This window comes from Hoplias malabaricus, chromosome 7 (genome assembly GCF_029633855.1).
Source record: "Hoplias malabaricus isolate fHopMal1 chromosome 7, fHopMal1.hap1, whole genome shotgun sequence".
In the NCBI taxonomy this organism is placed as follows: domain Eukaryota; kingdom Metazoa; phylum Chordata; class Actinopteri; order Characiformes; family Erythrinidae; genus Hoplias; species Hoplias malabaricus.
The window spans coordinates 29433859-29458366 of record NC_089806.1 but is presented as its reverse complement, the minus strand read 5'-3'; the positions used below and the strand labels follow the sequence as shown (position 1 = coordinate 29458366).

Genomic DNA, 24508 nt, shown 5'->3' with positions numbered 1-24508 from the left:
TGTGTAAAGGTTCCTTTACCTGCAAAGCTTCCCAAGGAAGGGATACACTACATATTTAGGAGCAAATTGCAAAAAAATGCTGTGAAATGTCTCTAATGATAAAATCTGGTGGAGAAGGCTAAGTTTAGCAATGTCCTTGAGGACCATTTTGCTACTCAACACCTTCTCCAGCTGGAGTTCCTAAAACAGACAAAAATTGTTTTTTATTTATTATCTATTAAATCGCAAAACCATAATATGACAACAGCTTCAATGTTTTAATATAACCAAATTAGTTGAATCCATAGGACTGACTATTTAAATACAGCATTTCTGATCATTATAAATGGCTTATACAATGTGTTTGAAGTGTTTTCCTATATGTGACAAAGATATCTGGTGTCAGTCATTTGTTCTTGTCGCAGATTTTGCCAACTGGATGCAGACAGGCTGGGAAAATGGGGTCCTCATGGATGTGGACGTCCCGGACATGATTGAGGATGGAGGTGCATTTTGCCACTCTCTCTGTTCCTGTTGTGGAAGAAGCCGGTCGATGATGTGATTTTTTTATGGCCTACATACATTTCTTCAGTTTCTGACATTCTTTTCTTTGGCTAATCTTGTCCAGTTGCTTTGAATTTCCTAAAATTCATATTACAACATTTTTTTAATATAAAAGTTATCAGATTATGAATTTGACCATAACTACAACATAGACACCACACATTTAGCCCTACACAGGCTGGCCCATTAACCCACTGAAAACCTTGGAATGAACCATTTAGAGGGGTATTGGGCCATATTCCAACTGTTAAAGTCTCTATTAGTACAATCACTTTTCTCTATCACTGGACTGTCATATCACTGAAATCCTTGCAAAAAAAAACCAAAACAATTGAACATGACATAAAATAAAACTCCACTCAAACGCATGGTTGCATAAATGTGCATGTAGGTGCAAAATTACGGCAATGAGATCTCAAGACAAGCATTTGAGTTTTAGAGACCACATGCACATGCAAAGGACAAGGTCTCCTTTTTTACAGATGCTTTCTGTGCAGAACCATTTTTAGGCAACCTCAATCATATGTAAATTAACAGAGAAATATACCTTTCTCCATGTTCCAGACATCATTGTACTGGTTGATGCCAGTTTCCCTCAGGAATTTCTGAATCTTCAGGTATCAGTCTGTCACTATGCAGTCACCATGTGCTCTTTCAACAATTCTAGGCCTCTCTCTTCAGGCCTCCTTCTCTGTGTGGTAACTGCCGCCTACCCTGTTGCTCTGTGAAAACTATCAGATGCATGTGTCCATATATAAAAGTTGACACATGGGCAAATCTTGCAAGTTCTAGTGTATTAAAGCTTCTTACAGTTTGATTTATTCCCAGTCACCTGAACCAACTTGACATCAATAACAGTGTTGGTTTTCAGGTCCGTCACTATGTAGCTACCACATTTCACTATGTAGCAAAACATTTTATAATTGTAAAAGTAACCTTCCTATGGTACTTCATTACATATTAATTGTTGTGCATCATATATTCAAATACTTGGAGAGGCAGCCCTCATTTCACCACCAGTTATGACATTTTCCTTACTAAGGTGCAGCAGCATGTCATCCTGAGAAGTCTTCCATTTGGTGACAATAGCATGTTCAATATATGTATGTGCATGCTGATGAAAGGTGTCATGCAAGAACACTTGGTGCATATACCTGAAGGTAGAGAGAGATGACAAAAAAAGGGTTGTTAAAAATGTTCTTCTAGTTGCACATGAAGCTAGCACTACCTATGTATTATTTATCATTTCATGCTTTATTCAACAACTATGACCAAATTCACTTGCCCTTTGACATAGACTGCCACAGAGAGCTGAACATTGCCGGCTGGTGTGTCATTAAGTAGTGGTTGGCTGTCCCAATTTCACAATTGGCATTCACAATCAGGTATTCACAGTGCGTTATTCACAATCGGGGCACCGTTCCACCACCAGGACGAATGTCCCAAGCCATCTTGTTTGTAATGCAAGTCTCATAAACAATGCTTATAGTCACTTCGTGAATTGGAGTTAACGCCACAACTCTGTAAATAAATAAATAAATGCAACATAATATAAGCCATGATACATGGTACATGAAAACTTGTACACACACCAATATATATGAGTTACTCACAAAATGTTTGTTGAGGCAGTCAAAGCAGTGACAGAGTCAGCAGGATCATAAGTGGCACCCAACCCATGAAAAGCCACTATTAAAGCCCTCAAGATCAAGTTCATCCTCCTCCTCCACTACCTCCAGGCAAAGTTAGGAAAGGGGGTGGGGCGGTGAGGGGAACAGTGGGCAAGCCAACACCACTTGGTCTTAGTGGCCTAGACACCTTGATTGCACTTAACCCATTTGAAGGCTTAGAACAGTGGCACTAGAAAATGCCAGAAAGTTTTCAGTTCCACACTTTCAGTCATTTACTGTCTGTAACTGCTTATCATTCAGGGTTGCGGTTGGTCCGGAACCAACCCAGAATCATTGGGTGCAAAGCAGGAACAGTTCCGCACTTGGGAGGATTTATTTATTGGCAGTGTGTATTTAAAAGAAGCAGCTTAATCTATGGCATCGGATCCAATTCAAAATTCGTGAGAGGAGAAAATAGTCGGCAGGCAACAAACAGTGCTCTCACAAACAGGAACACATTTCCCGGGAGGAAAATAGAAGAAGAAAAACCCACCTTGTGCAAAGACAGTCAACATGCTAACTGGGAATAGAAATGAAGGTTTATTTTTCTCTGTTACCCAAATTTCAACATTGTTATCGGACATAAATTAATCATGAAACAAATTGCAATTTTTATCACCGAGCACTAGTTTTAAGTAGCTTTTTAAACAAGACACTCAGCATATCTTTGCTGTCCAAAGCAATCATGTATCTCTAAAATAGTAACTTAGGGAAAAAACTTTTTACATTTCAATGGAAATCAATGTGAAAGGTTTTATTTCAAGTAATTCTGGAGCATTGTAATTGGTCCATTCATCATGAAAGGTTCACACAACGTGAAGGACAGCTGCTGTTTTCAAATGATATAGTAAATGTTACATCAACAAAAATGGAGATGCATGTTTTTTTGGGGATTTATTTTGGACAGCGATAATGTGTGATCAGAATTTACGGGGTAATCTCTGCCCCAAATTATGTGGTGTAAGTGTATTGGACCCAATCCTGAGTCAGTGGAAATCTCTAGCTAGCTATATACCTGATTCTCAGGCTCTCAGTGTGGAGGTTTAAATTGGGATTGTTTAGGAGAAAACAGTCATGTCAATATATATATATATATAAATATATATATATATATATATATATATATATATTTTTTTTTTTTTTACACTAGTCATTGTTTATTTTTAGGTGTATAAAAAACCCTAAGGGTACAGTTATGGTCAAGCTTCAATGTGCAACTGGTTATTACACATATAACCATAATTGTGGTGAAAGCTTATGTATATAGTTGAATGATTTTGTTAACTTGTAGGATTAAGTGAAAATGAAAACATCATAAACATTTAAAGCTGAACGATATGGCCAAAATCTATATAACAATATATTTCTTTATTTCAGTTGATACAAGATAATTTAGATATTGATGCAGATAATACAAAAGCCACAGGAAAACTGCCTAGAACACCAACAGCAGATGTCCATGCCTTTTAAACTTCCTAAAACTTTTATTGGCCAAGTCTATGAAACCTCTTCCTATTAAATTAGGTAATATTTTATGAATTAATAGAGAACAAATGTTGCAGTGTTACACACTTCATTTGGCAAAGTAAACATCTTTTCCCACACAAATAATAATAATAATTGAAAAAACAAACAAACAAACCACCATTTAATTTCATTTAGAGAAATTTAACTGAATAAATTATTCTGCTGTTGCTTCAGCATTTTATAAAATGCTATTCATAGGGCTTTTAATTTGAAATGGCCTACTCTCTCTCACTCACGCGCACGCACATACACACACACAAAACACCTCTCACACTCTTCCTCTCCCTCCCTCTCTTTCCCACTCACCCTCTTTATCTAGCTCTCTCTCTCTCTCTCCATCTCACACTCCTCCTCTCCCTCCCTCTCTCACTCACACTCACCTTCTTTATCTCACTCTCCTTTCTCTCTCTCACACACACACACACAGACATAATGGCAAATTCTGCTGACAGCGACCCTGCATTTTGTTAAATGTCTGTCGAACACTGGAAGCCCTGACTCCTTTTCACATTCAGTTGTGGGGGTGGAATGAGGAGGGAGTATGAGCTGCCACCACTGTTGAAGTATGAAACTTGGCAAGCAGTTTGCTAACTGTAGCATGGGAGATGGGTGATCATGTAGGGTGTCTTGCATTGAAATCTGCTGCAATGACCCAGTTACTGCGTTCACCAGACATCAACACAGTTTCAATCCGCTCCTCACGTGTTAACCTCTGCGACATGTCAATGGCTGTAAACAAAGAGAAACTTGTAAATAGCTCATGAAAGAATAAAGTTACATTAAAACCAAGCACACCATTGTTTTTCTTGTGGAATTCCCAATACATTTGATATGTCACATGACACTCTTCCCATTGAAAAAACAAAAGTTGGACCCAAAATGGCCACCATGGTCACCACCCATCTTGAAAAGTTTTCCCCCTCCCATATACTAATGTGCCACAAACAGGAAGTTAATATCACCAACCATTCCCATTTTATTAAGGTTTATCCCTATAAATGGCCCACCCTGTAGATTGTCAGTCACTGAGAGATAAAGCATTAAGAAAAGTGCTTTAAACACTGAGAAAGTGTTTTAAAAGACATATTACAGTATTAAAACATCTACCATGATATATTATAAGATTTACTGCCAAGAAGCATTGTTACAACAAAGAAATTATCTATCAAACACAAGTTTCCTTACTTTATGTGTTAGGTATATAGCCTGTGTTGTAAACTTGTCTTTGGTGGTTTCAAAGTGAAGAGAGGAGACCAGTCTGGATATAATGCTGTTTATTGAGTGCTCTGGTTGATCCTCAGAATGATCTCAGAATGATCTGGTCACAGGCTGAATCTCAGACTGATCTAATGGTTTGTAAGAGGCACACATCTTTATACCCATTTTACAACTTCACACATGGATTGATCTTTACCTAAAACAGGATCTGGAAGCACCAGTAAACATCATCTGAGTTCCTGGTGCACTGTCATAAAGTTAACAGCTGTTCTTATCAGAGGTGTTTAAGACAGGGAATGTGTGATCTCTAAAACAGTCCAAAATGTTATAGGAGAAATGGTACAATTCAGATCCAAAGGAAAAAAAAAAAAATACAACACCTGGCACCTCCTCCTCAGGCTGGTCACCAGCCTGGGTACACACTGCTGCATTTGTCACCGACGTGGTTGTGTTGGTCACTCTGGCACAAACAGCACACCCAAGCTGATCCCACAAGTGTTCAATGGGGTTAATGTCAGGACTGCTGGCAAGCAATTCCATCCTCTCCACTCACAAATCCTAGTCTCTGATAAACCCCGCTCATGCAGTGATTTTACAACCTTACACGTGGATTGATCATTAACTAAACAGGATCTGAAAACAGGAGGATCTGTCGTAACACATCACTGTCGTAAAACATCACTGTCGTAAACAAACCACAAACATCATCTGAGTTCCTGGTGCACTGTTGTAAAGTTAACCATGTTTATCTAACAGACTGAGCTTATCAGATGAGTTAAGGTCAGGGAATGTTTGATCTCAAAACCAGTCCAAATGCCGGGAGGAATGATACAATTCAAATAAAGGAAAAACAATATAACAACAGCATGAAAGGTGTCCACGGCCTTAAGCCTATGATGAGCGACACCTAATGTCCTGTTGTTGTCACACCCCAACATTTGGTAAACAGTACACAAGCTGAGATTATTGGGAACCATTGGTTAGGAAACACTCCTATGGAAATTTAATCTAAGCCCCTCTGGTCATTGCAACCTGTCACTCATGCATTACCTATTCCTGACACGTTCCTAGTTACCTTAATAAGCTTAGGATACCTCCTAATGTTATGCATAACCTGTTTCTAATTCAAATGCACTTAAGCCCTACAGAACACACTCAGACTAGAAACCTGGTCTGAGAAAATGTTTAGCTTTGTTAGGCATATGAGAACCCAGTGAGGTTGCTCAAGCTCAAGCTTAGGTACAAAGCCAAGGGTAAAGATGATGAACCAACCCTCCATGTAGTGCATGAATAATTAATCGATATATCCAGCTACTAAAAACAAGTTTTCTCCACGACTATAAGAGAATTAGACAGGGCCTTAGACTGAGTGCCACCCTGGACCAGAGTCCAGTCAGACCATGGGCTCCTCACCTGGGAGGTAGCTAAGGGGCTAAACTGGCTTTCACATTTATGATTTCAATATTATAGGGGTCCTGTATTATAAAAGGATGATTCTGTCAAAAGTCATGTATAGAGGGTCATTTTGGTCAAACGTCTGGTGCTCAGTGCTTCTAGTGAGACATCCCAGCCTTTTCTAGCCTGTCTTCCCAGCCTGTCTCTAGCTTTTTCTCCTCATCCTTAAGTGCTGGGATCATAGCCTGTAGAAACTATCCTAAAATGGGGATCAGATGTAGCAAATTTCAGGTTCAGGCTTACTGTCAAAACCTGAAACAAACATTATCGAATGTAAGTTCTTGAGTAATTGTTTGCTTTTATAAATGTATGCACACTGCACATTTTTCAAGCTTTTGTTTCATACAGGTGCTGGTCATATAATTAGAATATCATGAAAAAGTTGATTTATTTCAGTATCCATTCAAAAAGTGAAGCCTGTATATTATACTCATTCATTACACCCAGACTGATATATTTCAAGTGTTTATTTCTTTTAATTTGATGATTATAACTGACAACTGTACACATAGTACATGGAGCCTGAGTTGTGGCCAAAATATGCATCAGCCAAAATATGGATCATGAAAAAGCACAGTATATGAAAAAGCAGTTACAGAAAATGAATAAATGAAAGGATAATCAGTTTTCATTTTTCTTAACCTTGTTTTGGTTGATTTTGCATGTGGGTGGGATTTAGTTCAGTTATTTGCTGAACATTTATGGATACATGGACGTACTACACTCCACCAATGGATTTAATCTACACAATCCTCTATATCAGCAAGGCTGAAAATAAAATTACTCTCTTTTAAGGAAAAAATTACAGAGCTTGGTCCTCCAACCACTTAGCCTTATTTTGTTCCCAAACAACTTCCCCACCAATGTGTAACGTGGCAGAAACTGTTGCATTTTGTGCCTGAAGGCATTATCAGTTACAGTTTGCACATTCTGCAAGTACAGCAGTTTGTTAAAATGGTGCAGCTCTATTGCTGATGGGAGGCTGTCGTGTGGGGAGAGCAGTGCCCTGAATACCCATAGCTGCAGCTTGCTTGTTTCCCTTCAGATAGCTATTTTACTTTAGGATAAGTAAGACCACCCCAAACATCATAACCATTGCTTTATGACTAAAGGACAAAATGAGAAGCATAGCAGAAAAAATAACAAGAGACCAAAGTGAAATGACAACAAAGCTGTACAGAGGAACACAGAACCTATGAATTCAATGCCCAGTGATTAGGTTACGTCTTCAGCCTGTTTTAATGCAACGCAGCAGCAAAGATAATTGTTCTCTGCTGAGACGCGATAACACTGCTAATGTGTTTCTCTGGTCAAACTCCTGTGCCCAGATTACTACTTTAATACTGGTGAAGTTAATTCACCTTAGTAAGGCTATACAGAAAAGTCATGATTTATTAAAATAAATAAATAAAAAAGCCCCAAATTTAGAAATAGTTGATTAGTCTTCCTAAATGCTATGACCAATGTTATTTTGCTGAAATGGACGAGCATATTAAGTGTTCAGTTATAGACCAGTTGCCAGATGTTTCATTACATTTTATTATCCAGAGATCAATAGGCATCTATTAGGTATACAGATGTAGGTAAATACCATAAAACATCTGATCTTTGTAGGTCTGCAGACTGAAGCTTTTGTGAATGTTCATTAAATTTTTTATACTTACATGCTAATGTAACACTGAATTTTCTGTAAATTTGCACTCTTATTTTGCCCCGTCCCAGCCTTTTGGAGTGTGTTGCAGGCATCAAATTGATTTTTAAATATATTTACAAAATTCAATCCTATTGGTCAGTGAAAACATTGAAAAATCTTTGTACTATTGTTAGTCAAATAAATGTCCAAGGGAATTAGAAAAATCAAAGATTCATATTGTTTTTTTTAATGCAGCCTCCTCTGGATAATAAGGTTTGTCATATAAACAAAGAAAGTATTTTTTTTATTTTTAGGGTCAAAATTAGTCTCAAAATATTTTACAAATGCGTAAATGGTAATCCACAAATTAAACAAGTGACAAATGTGCTTCATTATTCGCAAATGAATATATCCCAATTGTCACGACTGGACAGAAAGCAGACACTTGCGGGTCACAGTCAAAATAGTTTATTTAACAAGATCAAAATGGGGAAGACAAAAACAAGCAAGGGTCAAATACAGGGAGCAAACAGTACCTCAGAGATGAGTCAAAAGAATAGTCAAAAACAGGCAGAGTCCAAGAACCAGAGAACAACAACAAATCCAAAGAAGCATGGACTGGGCAAGTACGCAAAAGGGACTTTTGTTCCCTCAACAAGGTCTGACAGGCAGCGCGTCCTGTGAGGCAGTGCCAGTATCGCCCCACCCACGGACTTCACAGCCAACCACAGTCAAGCTGAGCGGCGACACTGCAACCAATGAAAGAAGCGAAAATCTGTGCGCGGACGTTTTGCTTTCTTCCCTCTAACCTGCAAAAGGTAAAAATCACAGACACTTGTATTTTCATATTTTAAATTAAAAATTATTTTGCAGGGATGGTTATAAATACATTTCAGCATGGATATGCTTCATTAGCTGCAAGTTGCACTAACATGTTACCAACTAGCTTAGTTAGCCAGCCAGTCTATGCTAAAGTGTACCCAAATCGTCAAATAAATCTCAAATGTGATGAAGAATGACTAGTAATGGTCAATAAATGCACAGCTATTGTCTAGATGAAGGCTAGAAGTAAGGCTGATAAGTAATGGATGAATTTATCAGATTTTATTACAATTATATGCCCCGGAGGCTGATATTCAGTTCTAGATGACTGTAAGGCATATAGTGAATGCTCTTGTCAGATAAATGTTAAAATGGTTATATGCCTCAGAGGCTGATATCGGTTCTAGAAGACTAAGACAGATAGGTAGTGAATGCTCTTAGATAAATATGTTAAAATTGTTATATGCCTCAGAGGCTGATAACTACTTCTAGATGCCTGTAAGACTGATAGGTAGTGAATGCTCGTCTGATAAATGTTAAAATTGTTATATGCCTCAGAGGCTGACATCTGGTTCTAGATGCCTGTAAGAAAGACAGGAAGTGAATGCTCTTAGATAAATATGTTAAAATTGTTATATGCCTCAGAGGCTGATAACTACTTCTAGATTCCTGTAAGACTGATAGGTAGTGAATGCTCTTTTCTAATAAATATGTTAAAATTGTTATATGCCTCAGAGGCTGATATCTGGTTCTACTCTAAGATAGAATCTGGCTTTTGTGAATGCATCGCCCTTTTCCTGCTGTTCAGTAAGGGATATGAATGGACCTCCAATCGTTTGTTTCTTGCTTTCTTAATTTTCTGTCTGTATTCATGCAGTCTTTGTATTTTTCTTTTGTCAATTGTTTTTTAAACTACCCAAATGCAGTGTTGTATGCATGTTTAATGGCAGCAGTAAACTCTACATTATATTCCTTATATTCACTGCTATCCACCCATTCTTTCAACTGACAGATCATATCTTGCACACTTAGCCATGATCACACCCTTGACACAACTAATTCTGTCATGAATTATGAGCTGTCAGCTCCTGTTGAGGCAGCTCCATTTACTTCCTCCTGCCCAGGAATGATCTCTGCCAATCTTAGACAGATGCAGGTATCTCCATGGCTGTTAGCCAGACACGTGCACAACTTCTGCAGCTCCATCTTAACGCACTAATAAATTGCAACCATCCCCTTCAAAGTTATGCTGTATTGTGAACATGCAATCTTTTGGTGTAGGTCATCAGTGCTTGTTCCTTGCTAATCAAGTATGATTTTTGCAAAAACAAGGTTTGCACAAATTGTCTTTAAGTGATGGACATTCACAAATTATGAGTGCAACATTGACTTTGTAGTTTTTGGAAGGATCAACTTCTGAGGGAACATTGCACTGACCATTGGAATGCCGTAGGTGTTGGAGTCCCTTCTCTTATGGCAATTGCAGCCTCTTCAAGTCCTATTGATTTGGGATCATGTGTCCTCTTTGCATCATGGAGGTCTTCCAAATATCTAAATAAGAGCACAAACAAATCATGTATAAGAAATAAAAGTCAAAAGCAGTTTGCACATATATCTTATTACAGATAATGCTGACATGTGAGATACGGGATTACGGATACTTCTGACTTGTATATGGGAAATATTTTAATTAAATTATTGAGACAGATCTCTTTTCTAGATTAATTGAAACTCCTAAGGCGCAGGACACATTGTAAACCTTTCTGTAATTTTTTTTAAGAATCAAACACCTCAATGCATTGGCTTGGGGTGTTTGTGTCAGCATGTATAAACTGTTTGCAGGACAATTTGATCATTTTAAACAGAATTATCTTTAAAATCCACATATGGATATACTGTATCATGGAAGAGATCTGTTTATAGTACACTTGAAAAATGACTTAATTGAGAGTCCAGACTGTGTGAAAAAAAAAACAATCCTAAATAATAAGTCTTAATCAAACATTGAGTAGTATTTACCATTTTAAGATAAACACAGCAACATTTAATCACACTCAGTCCAGATGTCCGGCAAGCAGCACATGAAGTGTTGCTTACACTTTTTTAATGTGCAAATACATTTATAGTGTCAATATCATTATTTGTCACACCAAGAGAAAAAGAAATTTATTTATTTTAGGTGGGGTAATGGAGAGAAACATACAGTTTGTTCAGCTGCTGAGGCATCAAGCATTTTTCTCAGCAGTTGCCATTCTAGTGACTTTTGAAACAAGAAAATTAAAAACTGGATATTAGCTTCTGAGACATATAGCAATTAAAGTATTTATCTAAAAAACATTCACTTGTCTTACAGACATCTACAACTAGATAATCTCTGAGGCATATAACAATTTTAATCATATATATCTGACAAGAGCATTCACTACCTATCAGTCTTACAGGCATCTAGAAGTAGTTATCAGCCTCTGAGGCATATAACAATTTTAACATGTTAGTGCAACTTGCAGCTAATGAAGCATATCCATGCTGAAATTTATGATCATTCCTGCAAAATAATTTTTAATTAAAAATATGGAAATACAAGTGTCTGTGATTTTTACCTTCTGCGGGTTGGAGGGAAGAAAGCAAAACGTTCACGCACAGATTTTTGCTCCTTTCATTGGTTGCAGTGTTGCCGCTCAGCTTGACTGGGGTTGGCTGTGAAGTCCATGGGTGGGGCGATACTGGCGCTGCCTCACAGGTAGCACTGCCTGTCAGACCTTGTTGAGGGAACAAAAGTAACAAAAGGACTGGTACGTGAATGGGGTTTATATAAGGGGACAAACAGGTGTGCGTGATTAGAATTCCGGTGAATGAGACCGGTGTAGAGTCATGTGACTGTCTGGTGCATTCTGGGATATGGAGTCCTGGGAGACAGGCGTGACACCAATCTGTGTCTCACGGTCTGCAATTTGTACAAATATAGTTAAATTCATAAATACATGTCTTTGCTTTTCATAGATATATCATAATATTATGCAAAAATAAACACCTTTGTTTACATTTACATTGCTTATATTTGTAAAGTCAAAGTCTTGAATTTAAAATGTATATGTAAATTGTTGAATGTGCATATGTGGATCAAGTGACATTTTCCGAGATCAATACATGTTCATTTCCTCTCGCAGGATTTTGGATTTTGAGACTTTCCATTTGCATTTCATCTGATCCAAATACAAATGCAAGCCTGATCCACAAATGTCGCCAGCAGGTGAATGAGCAGGACTTGGCAACTTCACACAGTGACAAAGCTACCAGTACCTGGTTTAAGGACTATGGTGTACCTGTTCTTAATAGGCCAGCAAATTCGCCTGTTCTTAACCTCTGTATGAAAAAAGAAGTGTGACAATCCAACTTCTTGAAAGATCTGTTGCAAGACACTTGGTAAAAAAAAAAAAAAAAAAAAAAACACTGAACATTTTGTCCCACTGATACAACTGGACAACCAATCAGTGCTGCCAAAAGTGAAAATGGCTTATGTGTTTTTTTTGTTTTGTTTTTTTTTTTTTGGCAAAAGAACTCAGATCAATTCTCTAATGGTGGTCTACATGCTCTAATACATAACATTAAACCTACAAAACAGAGCAATACAGTATATGTTTATGTGGGGTTGGGGTATAATGCACCTACATGACCTTCAGCATTCACTGATCTCTATGATTTTACTGGAAACAAATAGGATGAGTTATCCAAATAATAAATGATTCCAGTAACCTCTTTTAATTCAGAATGCACACTATTGTACAATATTTCATTGTTACACAAATGATGCACAATTGTACATATCAGCCATGTGAAATCTGTGACTGTCTGTAGTTGGCTGGCTATGTACTACATTCAGAGAGTAGTTGCAACAACACTCTCAACAGATATATTTCGATTCCAATTTCAGCAGGTGTTAGGAGTATAAATGTTTGTTTGTGTGTGTGGTTTTCTGTAAATAAGAAAGAACACAACATGTACAAACCGGATTCCAAAAAAGTTGGGACACTAAACAAATTGTGAATAAAAACTGAATGCAATGATGTAGAGCTGGCAAATGTCAATATTTTATTCATAATAGAACATAGATGACAGATCAAAAGTTTAATCTGAGTAAATGTAACATTTTAAAGGAAAAATATGTTGATTCAAAATTTCAAAGTATCAACAAATCCCAAAAAATTTGGGACAAGTAGCAATAAGTGGCTGGAAAAAGGAAATTGAACATATAACGAACAGCTGGAAGACCAATTAACACTAATTAGGTCAATTGACAACATGATTGGGTATAAAAAGAGCTTCTCAGAGTGTCAGTGCCACTCTCTGAAACCAAGATGCTAAGAGGATCACCAATTCCACCATTGTTGCACAGAAAGATATTGCAGCAATACCAGAATGGTGTTACCCAGCGTAATATAGCAAAGAATTTTAAATTATCTTCATCAACCATGCATAACATCATCAAAAGATTCAGAGAATCTGGAACAATTGCTGTGCGTAAGGGTCAAGGCCGTAAAACTCTACTGGATGCTTGTGATCTCCAGGCCCTTAAACATCACTGCAACTCAAACAGGAATGCCACTGTCAAGGAAATAACAGAACGGCCATCCACCGTTGCCAGCTGAAACTCTACAGTGCAAAGAGGAAGCCATTTCTAAGCAAGCTCAGACGTTTGCACTGGGCCAGGGGTCTTTTAAAATGGAGTGTGGCAAAATGGAAGACTGTTCTGTGGTCAGATGAGTCATGATTTGAAGTTCTTTATGGAACACTGGGACGCCATGTCATCCGGACCAGAGATGACAAGGATAACCCAAGTTGTTATCAACGCTCCGTTCAGAAGCCTGCATCACTGATGGTATGGGGTTGCATGAGTGCTTAGACTCTATTGGTATTACTCAAAATGTAACAGGGCCTACACACTACTGCAGCCACACTTTAGACTTAGTTCTGACACTAGGTCTTAACATTGACAAAATTAATATCTTACCGCAATCCTCAGCAATCTCCGATCATTACTTAATTTCATATGAGCTACGTTTTATCCATAATATATGTAAGAACCCTCGCTATTCTACAAGGCGTATAATAAAACCATCTACCGCCCTACAATTTATAGAAAACCTACCAGAACTATCGACCCCAGTTCCAACTCCATCAGACCCAATAGACCTAGATGTACTAACTGATTACCTAGAAAATACCTGTCGATCTACTTTAGAAAAGGTAGCACCACTTAAACATAAAAGTATAAGACAGAAAAAGCCCGCACCATGGTATAACGATAAGACCCGTACTTTAAAACAAACATTACGAAAACTAGAGCGGAAATGGCGATCAACCAAGCTTGAAGTGTTCCATTCTGCCTGGAAGAACAGCCTTATAGAGTATAGAAATGCCCTCACTAAAGCTCGCTCAGCATATCTGGCCTCGCTGATCTCCCATAATAAAAATAATCCGAGAGCACTGTTTAGTGTGTTTTCTAGAATTACAAAAAATCAAGCAGGTTCTGAACAACTAATTCCAGCAACTCTCACCAGTAAAGATTTTATGGACTTTTTTAATAATAAAATTGAGAATATTAGACAACAAACTCTAGCCACAGGATCAAATCCATCCTGGCTGCCACCCGATGTGAATGAAATAAAACATAATATAACTGTAAAAGAAAGACTTGAAACCTTTTACCCACTCCCACAATTAGAACTAGAGAAGATTATCACCTCCGCAAACTGTACAACTTGCACACTTGATGCAATTCCCACAAAGTTGCTCAAAGAAGTACTACCAGCTATTATTGATCCTCTTTTAACTATAGTAAACTCATCGCTTAGTCTGGGCCATGTACCCAAAGCTTTTAAACTAGCAGTTATTAAACCTATGATCAAGAAACCAAATCTTGATGCTAGTACGCTGTCTAATTACAGGCCTATTTCTAATTTGCCATTTCTGTCTAAGATCTTAGAAAAAGCTGTGGCCCAACAACTTAGTTCATATCTACATAAGAATCATATATATGAAAAATTCCAATCTGGATTCAGGCAACATCATAGTACAGAGACAGCTCTAGTCAAGATAACAAATGATCTTCTTCTTGCCTCTGATCAAGGCCACGTATCCCTGTTGGTGCTTCTTGACCTAAGCGCAGCCTTCGATACAATAGACCACAATATTCTCATAGAAAGGTTAGAAAACATGGTTGGAATCACAGGGACAGCCCTATTATGGTTCAAATCTTACTTAACGGAACGTTATCAATTCGTAAAAGTAAACAATCTAAATTCAAATTATTCTAAAGTAAGATTTGGAATTCCACAAGGCTCTATTTTAGGACCATTATTATTTACATTATACATGTTACCGCTAGGCACAGTTATAAGAAACCATGACATTAACTTTCACTGTTACGTAGACGACACACAATTGTATATTTCAGCCAAGCCCGATGACAAACACAGATTAAAGAAAATAGAGGACTGTGTAAAAGACGTGAAAGGCTGGATGTTGCGTAACTTCCTCCTTCTAAACAGCAACAAAACAGAGGTCCTGCTTTTGGGTCCAAAAGTGACAAGAAATAAATTCAGACTTAATTTTAAATCTAGCTAACTTCCCAGTTAAACCTGGTTCAGCAGCAAAAAATCTTGGTGTCATAATTGACCCGGATTTATCATTTGATCAACACATAGGTAGTATCACTAGGACAGCTTTTTTACATCTTCGCAATATTGCTAAGATTAGAAATGCCTTATCCCTCCAGGACGCAGAAACATTAGTACATGCCTTTATTACTTCAAGGCTTGACTACTGTAACGCACTACTGTCAGGATGCACCAGCAGCAATTTAAGAAAACTTCAACTAGTTCAAAATGCTGCAGCTAGGGTCCTCACTAAAACTAGAAAATTTGAACATATCAGCCCAGTTCTATCATCACTTCATTGGCTGCCCGTTAAATTCCGCATTGACTACAAAATTTTGTTATTAACATATAAAGCTCTACATGGGCTTGCTCCTGAATATCTTCAAGATACAATTTCCTATTATGAGCCTCCACGTTCACTCAGATCACAGAATACTGGATTTTTAAATGTTCCCAGAATTCAGAAGGCCTCAGCTGGGGGAAGAGCCTTTTCTTATAAAGCCCCCCAACTCTGGAATGATCTTCCAGAAAATGTTCGGGACTCAGACACAGTCACAATCTTCAAATGTAGGCTAAAAACTCATTTGTTTAGTTTATCTTTTGGTAGCTAATGCTCCCCCATAGATAAAGGCGGCAGATCCGGGGGGTCCATGGACACAGGGAATTATAGTAAACTGAGACGCTGGTGCTGTCGTCCCGCCGCTTCTCGCGATCACTCAGGTTTGTTGACGGTGGAGCGGAGGGATGCCAGTGTTTCAGGATGCTCCCGTGTCTGTGTGTCCTCCTGGTTCTCTCCTTTTAGTTAATGCTGTCATAGTCAGATCTGCCGGAGTCATTAGCCACACTCTGGAAATTTTCATATTTTCTACTTTACAAACACAAAACAGTCCAAAACTAATTCCATCCCTTTACATCTTTCCGAGTAAACGACTGCCCACCTGTCTGTCTGGACACTGATGGATGACTGTCGAGATCCTCCTCCACGCTTCAGACCAGCTGCCCACGCTCCAGCAACCACCAAGTGCCTTGAAGCTGTCCCTACACTGAAGTTCTCATGGACTACTAACTATCATCACCAGTAGATTGACCAGAGGAGGATGGGTCACCCCTTGTGAGCCTTGGTTCCTCCCAAGGTTTCTTCCTCAGCTGGGGGAGTTTTTCCTTGCCACTGTCGCCCCTGGCTTGCTCACTTGAGGGTTTACATTTGTCTTTACATTTCATGTCAAATCTTGTCTTACTGGAATTCTGTGAAGCTGCTTTGTGAGAACATCAGTTGTGAAAAGCGCTATATAAATAAATTTGATTTGATTTTGATTTGATTTGCTTGTGGCATGGGTAGCTTGCATGTCTGGAAAGGCACCATTAATGCAGAGAACTATGTTCAGGTTCTAGAACAACATATGCTCCCATCTAGATGGCATCTCTTTCAGGGAAGACCCTGCATTTTTCAACAAGATAATGCCAGACCACATTCTGCAGCAATCACAACATCATGGCTACATAGAAGGATCCGGGTACTGAAATGGCCAGCATGCAATCCAGATCTTTCACCTATAGAGAACATTTGGTGCATCATTAAGAGGAAGGTGTGACAAAGAAGGCCCAAGACGATTGAACAGTTAGAGGCCTGTATTAGACAAAAATGGGAGAGCATTCCTATTTCTAAACTTGAGAAACTGGTCTCCTCTATCCCCAGACATCTGTTGAGTGTTGTAAGAAGGGGGGATGCCACACAGTAGTAACAAATGGCCTTGTCCCAACTTTTTTGGGATTTGTTGATGCCATGAAATTTTGAAACAAATTTTTCCCTTAAAATGATACATTCTCTCAGTTTAAACTTTTGATCTGTGATTTGTGTTCTATTCTGAATACAATATTAGATGTTGGCACCTCCACATCATTGCATTCAGTTTTTATTCACAATTTGTTTAGTGTCCCAACTTTTTTGGAATCCGGTTTGTAGTTACAATCTGCAAATTGGTGTCACTGGCAATAAATAGCCAGAGAGATATCTATTAATGAGAAGTATTGAAAGTAATAATTATACTCTATACAGTGGAAATACTAATCGCATCAAGCAATTACACATTTGACCAGTGTGATGGTGCTCTAATACCACAAATAAGGTATAGAAGCACAACCTGCCATTCCACCAGTCATGTGACCAATCCATGACTAGAGTGCATGGTAGGCATGTTGAGTCAATTTCACCAGTGTCATTGTTACAAGCCTAATATTAAGTGAATGTTACAATAGCCACAACTATGAATATACATGACATTAGAATGTGCACAACATATGAGAACATACTAACTGGAATAAACATGAACTATTCCCAGAACACTGTCCCTACTACTGTGAACGTAAGGTATAAAAGGATTAGCATATCATAATAAACATGAATAAAGACTACTGTATTTTCCGCACTATAAGGCGCACCTAAAAATCTCAAATTATCTCAAAAGCCGACAGTGCGCCTTATAAATGGACAAAGTTTTAAAATAGGTCATTCAATGAAGGTGCGCCTTATAATCCGGTGCGCCTTATAGTGCGGAAAATACGGTACACTAACATGAGTAAACAACACACTGCTCACGTTGTCACAGCAGCTGAATATGAACTGAGCTGAAAGTGTGCATTTGCATATGTGCATAGGCATCTCAGCCCAGTATGTGACGCAAGCACTTAAGTCCAGCAGGGAGTTTTCCACAGCCACCCCGGATTCGTAGGATGAATGCGCAGTAATAGTAAACTCACTGCTGGGCTAGGGAGTGCTGATGTCTACATCAACAAGCATCCTTAGGAGTTCTATCAGTTCGGCAACGGAATGAGTGTAAAGGTTTCCCTTGATATTCACTTACACTGTGCATACCTTGCCATCATCACTGGGAATAATCTGAGTCATGCGCCAAACAGGCCATAGTGCCCTTGGGAGCTGAGCAGCAACCACATTCACTGTGGCATCCGCAGTTAAATTTGGGGTTGCATTCCTTCACTTCTGGTGGGATTAGAAGCTGGGAAGGTACTCATGCGTGAACTGCCCCCAGAAGTGGTCAGCAAGTATCTGACTGTGTCTCCAGCAGCATTGTCCTAACAGGTCACTTGATCCCTACAGGCAAAATGCATCCCACCACACCATGAGCAGGAGATTTGAAGTAATGGGTTCAGGATTAGCCAGGTCTGATAATGCATACCCTAGCAGCTTGGAGTTGAGGATGCCCTCTACTTCAATGAGGACAGTCATCAGAACCTCCTCTGGAATGACTTGAATCTTGAGAATTGTCTGGAGAGATGCCTTAACTGATTTAATCTCTCTCTCCCATGCTCCACGAAAGTGTGGTGCCAGAGTTAAACTTCAAAGTGATGCACTGCTTGGTTAGCTGTTCCTTGAGGGATGGTTCAAAGGACTCAAAAGCCTTCTGAAGCTCCTTCTCACAGCCATGGAAGTTGGCACTCCAGTCGTACAATATCTCATAAGTTTTCCCTCTTCTCACAAAGAAACGTCAGAGTGCTAGGAGAAATGAACCTGTGTCAGTACCTGACAGTAGGTCAAGATGAACACATCTAGTTGTGAGACATTTGAACACAATGTCCTATCTTTCTCCTGTCGCTGTCCTATCTTAGCTATGTATGTTAGCTAAAACAGTTCACACCTGTAGACCAGAAGGGGGGCTTGTTGAGTCTGAGCTGTACAGTTGGGATATCGGCCATTGTAGGGATCACAGGTTTGCTCCACCACTTGCGACACGCCATGCAGTGCCGTTGGTGTTCTTGATGGCCTGGCGACCTCTGACAATTCAATAGAGTATTCTGATTTCTGGGAAAACTCCGAGAGCTGCCTCTGAGGTGCGACACAATAGTGTCATTTGTATTAACAAGCCAGCACTCAATATACATTCCTCGGTGTAGGCTCACCAATTGCAACCTAACGGTGTCTATAACCAAGTGTTGTATCAGAAAGGCAGTGCCATCTGAGACCTAGAGTTGACTTCCTGGGATTAGTTTTGTCAGCTGTCAACCGTGGCTCACACCCTGGTGATCTTGCCTGGGGGGAGGTAAGCAATGACATCCGGTTTATTGGTCACCCACTGTCTCATGTTGAATCCACCAGTGGCAAGCAATACTGTCATCTGGTATAAGCTGTCTTGCCTGCAATGTGGAATGGAGAGACTTAAGACGTCTCCGTTACCAGTGCTGTTCTCCTTGATGTGCCTTTGAAGTGAATATATAGGGCAGCAAGGGCTAAAGGCTGTTCCAAAAGGCAGGACACATCATTCATAGATGACTGGGCTGTGCTGTGCTCTCTTTCCATGACTCACCAGAGAACATGTAGAAGTGGCTGGTCTTCAGGGAGGAGCCTGACCTGATGGAACATTCCATGGATATCCCCACTTATGGTGACTGGATACTCCCTAAACCTAAAGAGAACACCTAGCAATATCAAACTAAGGGTAGGTCGAGGGAGTAGATTAATGTTCAGGATGACTTGTCCTTACATTCAGTCAGTGTACAGTCTATACTAGATGTTACAGCTGCTTGCCTTGATGCCAGAATGACTTGTGTCTTCTTCTCCAACACTCAGCATAGTCAGGGAAGAGTGTAGGTTCTGTCTGTACCACTACAGATAATTCCCTGGGACAGACAGTGCTCAGGGAAGTGGTCTCTGTTGCCAGCAGACAGTTTACTGAGTACTCTTGGAAAGATCCCTCGAATAATGGTAGCTGTTTAGCTGGGTAGCAGAGCTCAAAATCCTCAAGGTATGTTGGCAGCTGCTGTGATCTGCTCGGGCGGGATCGGACATCTGATTCCTGGTGGGTTGCCATGGTGCAGAATGGGGCAATCAGGTATGAAGGACCACTTGTAAAATCTGTGTGTCTGTAGTTGGTGCTGCCCCAACTGGCTAAGTACTCTGGTTAGAGAGTAGCTGCAACTATGTGATTACAACAGATTTATTTAGATTGCAATTTCAGCAGGCCATAAGAGCATAAATGTTTAGTTATGTGTGATCGTCCATGTGGTTTTCTGTAAATAAGAAAGAACACAATACGTAGTTAGAATCTGCAAATTGGTGTAACCTGCAATACATAGTTAGAGAGTTATCTATTAATGAGAAGTAATAAAAGTAATAATTATACTCAATGCAGTAAAAATACTAATAAGCAATTACACATTTGACCCACGAGATGGCAATCCAATACCACAAATAAGACACTTATGCCCCACCCTCTTTTGGTAAGATGGCATCTAGAGGTATTAAAGGATGAGTATAACATGGAGTGTGTGGTGTAAGATGTGAGGGAACCAGACCACGGAGTGCTCTTTTCAGTTTTTATCTAAAGTGAAAAGTGAACTACAAGGTACAATAAAGCAGCAGTAGTGGTATGATAATGGTTTAAAAATACAACAAAGAGGAGTAAAAGACAATGAAAAATCTCAAATGCTAAAAACAACCAAGTACTACTGGGTGGACTGTGGGTGGTGCCAAAGAAAAGAACTCCCCCTATTGTTTCACTTGTGTGGATTTTATATACAAGAATTTCCGCCTCTTCCAGGTGGACAGCTCATCCTATTGGACGATCAGGACAGCAGTCTTGGGCAACAGCTCCCTCATTGGCTGAACAGGCAACAAACTAGAGAGACAGGAAGTGAAAGAAAGTAGAGGGAGAAAACAACACAAACAGTGCCTCTCTGGCACGTAACAGGCACACAAACATAACCTGCCATTCTAATAAATCCACTAGTCATGTGACCAGTACACAAGTAGAGTGCATGGTGGGGCTGTTGAATCAATTAAGTGTGCTCCATTATTACTAACCTAATACTGATTGAATGCTACAATGGCTACAATTATGAATATACATGAATGTGCACAACATGAGAACATACATATATATGAACATAAATATGAACTTTTCCCGGAACACTGTCCCTATACATTCTAGCATTTCAACAGATTATGTCAACTACAGTGAACTTAAGTTATAAAAGGATCAGCATATCATAATAAACATGAATAAAAACTATACTGACATGAGTAAACAACACAATTATCATGTTTTCACTGATATTTATCATTACAGTCACACAATGAGAACAGCTCTGTTCGTGTCAGCAGCTGAATATGAACTGAGTTGATGAGCATATTTGCATATGCGCATATGTATCTCAGCCCAATGTGTGATGGAAGCACCTAAGTCCAGCAGGGAGTTTTCCACAAGCCAGGCCTGATAACAAACACAGATTAAAGAAAACGGAGTACTATGTAAAGGACATGAAATGCTGGATGTTCGTAACTTCCTCCTTCTAAACAGTAACAAAATAGAGGTTCTCCTTCTGGGTCCAAAATTAGCAAGGAATAAATGATCAGATTTTATTTTAAATCTCACTGACTTTCCAGGTATACCTGGTTCAGCAGCAAAAAATATTTGTGTCATAATTTATTCAGATATATCATGTGATCAATACATAGGCAGGATTACAAGGACAGCTTTTTTACATCTTCACAACATTGCCAAAATAATAAATGCCTTATCCCTGCATGATGCAGAAACATTAGTACATGTATTTACTGCTTCAAGGCTAGACTATTGTAACACACTACTGTCAGAACACACTAGCAGGAATTAAAGTAAACTTCAACTAGTTCAAAATGCTGCAGTCAGGGTCCTGAGTTAAATTAATATATTTTATCATATCAGTGTTCCCAGAAGTCTTCAGCTGGGGGAAGAGCCATTTTTATAAAGCCCCCAACTCTGGAATGATCTTCAAGAAAATGTTTGGAAGTCAGTATCATTCTTCAAATCTAGGCTGAAAACTCACTTGTTCAGTTAAGCTTTTAGGAGTTAATGTTTCACCTTGGTGGCATATGGTAGTGTTGCATTCACACAGCTCCAGGGGCCTGGAAGTTGTGGGTTCAAGTCCTGCTCTGGGTGACTGTCTGTGAGGAGTTTGGTATGTTCTCCCTGTGTCTGCATGGGTTTCCTCCAGGTGCTCTGGTTTCCTCCCATGGTCCAAAAACACACCTTGGTAGGTGTATTGGCCACTCAAAAATTGTCCATAGATGTGAGTTAATGTGTCTTGCGCCCAGTGATTCCGGGTAGGCACCGAACACACTGTCTGTCGTCTTCTTCTAGTTAAGCTGTTATAATCAAATCTGCCAGAGTCATTAGCCACACTCTGGAAATGTTCACACTCTCTGTTTTACATACACCCAAACTATGGCGTTATTTTTGTGCCACAATTCTGCACGCGCGCAGATATTTCGAACTAGCAAGGTTTCTGCGCGCGCGCGGATATTTTTGAGTGAGCAAAAAGGTTTCTTCGCGCGCGCGAATATTTTTGAGTGAGCAAGAAGGTTCCCAGCTAGCAAAATTGTATCGGCCCACACTCAGGCCGAATCACGCACGCCGGAACAAAAACACTCGGTCCGATGCCGGCACGCGGAGTCGGCATTGTCTCGGCCGTGATGTACGGCCGTAGAGTGGGCCGATAGTTCTGGCCCCAGTCTGGGAAACTCTCGGCGCAGACTCGGCCGAGTGTTGTGGCCGAGGCGCGGCTCAAATGACTCGGCCCTAGTCCGGCAAGCCATAACTAAATCGCGATAACCGGACCACGGCCGAGTTTGAGCCAGAAGCACGCCATTATCGGTTGTAATAGTTTATTTCACACTCACACACACACATACACCCTTCCCTTCACTCAGAAAATGGTACAATCAGGTTCATGGTGAAATAACTGCTTTATTAAATAACTTTTACACTCAGGAAAAAAGGTATATTATTGGTCGCTAAAGGTACAAGTGTTTAAAAGTCCAGTTTTGTTCCTTAAAGGTGCATTGCGTTCTCTTCTCTGGAGGGAGACATACATGTTTGTAGTATTTCATTATAGAAATGTCATATAACAAAAAACATAATAAAAGTCCTGGAGATGAAACAGGGTGTATGAAATCACACATTTTAAAATCTACAATTATAATATAATCATGTTTCCTAATTAAATGTACAAATATGTACAATTGAGGGTACCACCACAATGACAACATATCTGACAATGTAATATTAGTAAGTGTGCTTGTCATATAACCTTGAAACAGTGTAAACATACAGCAATTGCAATGAATACAAATAGTACATAAAATCAATAAATAGAAAATACATTTGTAACTGGCATTGAAATTTGAAATTGGCAGTGTCATGATTTCCTAAATCCAATTAACATTCAAAAACTGTTTTTAAAAAAAAACAATTGGTTTTACACCCTAAGAACTACCATTTAAATTCAGACTTTTCTTTAAAAATATACTATGCTAAGGCCATATAACAAATCGCTTAAAGTTCTCCAGTAGGTTTGGAAAAGAAAAATAAATCAATAAAAAAAAATGCAGAAAGGTACTTTAAAACATTTATAGTTTCCTCAAATGTGTGGAAGTACACATTTGACACTTATTCATGGCGCACATCAGTTTGATCAACAGTTTGCAAGCCTCTGCTGTGTTGTCACGCTTTGTCTATACCTCACTGCCCTCAACAATGATGGAAATATCAGCCGTATCCTCATCTCTGTCAGCCTGGAAAACAGGGATCTTCAGGACGTGCAGTGTAGTGAAAGGATGCTCAAGTGTAATCACCTCAGTTGTACTCCTTGTTGAATTCCAGCTCTATAATTAAACATATAGAGATTATGTACATGTTCTGTTCTCTTCAATATATTTTCTATAAAAATATTTAATGAAAAACTGTGAACTGCTTATGCATGCAGATTCATTAACTACAGAACTTCAAATGTAAATGATTATCAGGTTATATTACAAACGATTACACAAACGATTCTGCTACAACCAATACTAAAGATCTCATCTAAACTTGAATTAACCTCCTATCTGCTTTTCTCCCTGCCCACCTGCATTTTTCACTGCCCCACTAGTTTTCTTACTGCAGTCCATCTTTACGTAATTACATAAAGAAAATGAATTAGTTCATGTTCAT

The 24508-nt window shown here is 39.1% G+C and overlaps 1 long non-coding RNA gene across 1 annotated transcript; it reads right to left on the bottom strand.

Moving 5' to 3' along the window:
* Positions 1-8548: 8548 nt before the first annotated feature.
* On the bottom strand, positions 8549-11586 carry LOC136701573 (uncharacterized). The gene is made up of 3 exons (XR_010803822.1): positions 11469-11586; positions 10306-10419; positions 8549-8855 (listed from the first exon to the last, which is right to left on the bottom strand). It is a non-coding gene; the product is annotated as an uncharacterized lncRNA (long non-coding RNA).
* Between the last annotated feature and the right edge of the window lie 12922 nt (positions 11587-24508).